Below are 1256 nucleotides of genomic sequence, written 5' to 3' on the forward strand. Positions count from 1 at the left end.
AAGGCAAAACAAAGGGTCATCAATTGGAAATTTTAAACAATGTGTTCAATATATTCTCTTTTTATTATTTTAAATGGTAAAGTACAAGTGCTCACCAGATAGCTGTCAGATTTAGTTGTCTTTTTCCAGGTACTGCAGTTGTACAAGCATGAGAAAATAACCTAGGCTTCTCGCAGCTTGCAAGTTTTTTCTGTGTATTCCTGATCCCCTAGAATTGAACACTCTTGTTTCCATCTGCTTCTCAGGATCCCATGGGTTCACCTGTCATCTCCATCTCCAGTCCTCATCAGCTCACAATCCCAAGTACCACCCCCTTCCAAGAATGGGATAACTGTCCAGCCAGGATGGAAATAAAGGCATAGAAGAAATACTCAAAAGTGTAAGTATAATTCTGGGGATGGTTTCTTACAAAACTAGCATTGCTTCCATCTGCCATAAAGGATCCTAAAAATACTCCCCGAAGCATCCTAAGACACTAGTATGCATAGCAAAACAACGAGAAGGAAGAGAAAATGACACAGGGTATAAGAGGACAGCTACTGTGTAGGGGGACAGGGGTAATTACATGGAGGAAGGTAATTATATTTTACAAAAAACAGTATAGTTGGCATTTTTACTCCTTCTTAGTAGATATAATGCTAGTCACATCAATTATTCTTCCACAAACTTAGCGTGTAAACACCTTTCATAGTGTCTAAATGGCAACTGCCCAAAGGAAGACCTAAATTCCAATACTCTGAATTATATGAAACTCCATAAAGGCAGGAATCATGTCTGTTTCATTCACTGTTACTACTCTACCACCTGGCATAGCACCTTGAACATTGTAGGCTCTCAAATATTATAAATAAATAAGCATATGATTATCCAACTAAATCATTTAAGTAACAGCCTGGAATTAACATGCATTTGTTCAATAAGAAAAGTTCATTTTAACTTTTCTTGACTTTAGTGTATTATAAACAGTGGTCCCTCCAGTTCCTCATGTTCAAGTTTTACTGATAAGTTCTTTATAGAGTAGCCACTGTGTGAAATCATAACATGTGGCTTAAAAAAATGCTTCAAGATAAAAATAAAGCTAATCCAGGGCACCATGACTCAAGTGGCTCCAGATAACTTTCCATAGCATTCCTGCACTATCTTGTCCTTTGATAGTTCATAAGCAACCTTAGTTCACTTATGTCTTATTCCTTAGATCCTCCCCAGAGCCGAATACACAAAAGCATTCAACAAATTTACTGCGGGGGGGGGGGGGG

The sequence above is a fragment of the Myotis lucifugus genome, unplaced genomic scaffold (genome assembly GCF_000147115.1).
Source record: "Myotis lucifugus unplaced genomic scaffold, Myoluc2.0 scaffold_66, whole genome shotgun sequence".
Taxonomy (NCBI): Eukaryota; Metazoa; Chordata; class Mammalia; order Chiroptera; family Vespertilionidae; genus Myotis; species Myotis lucifugus.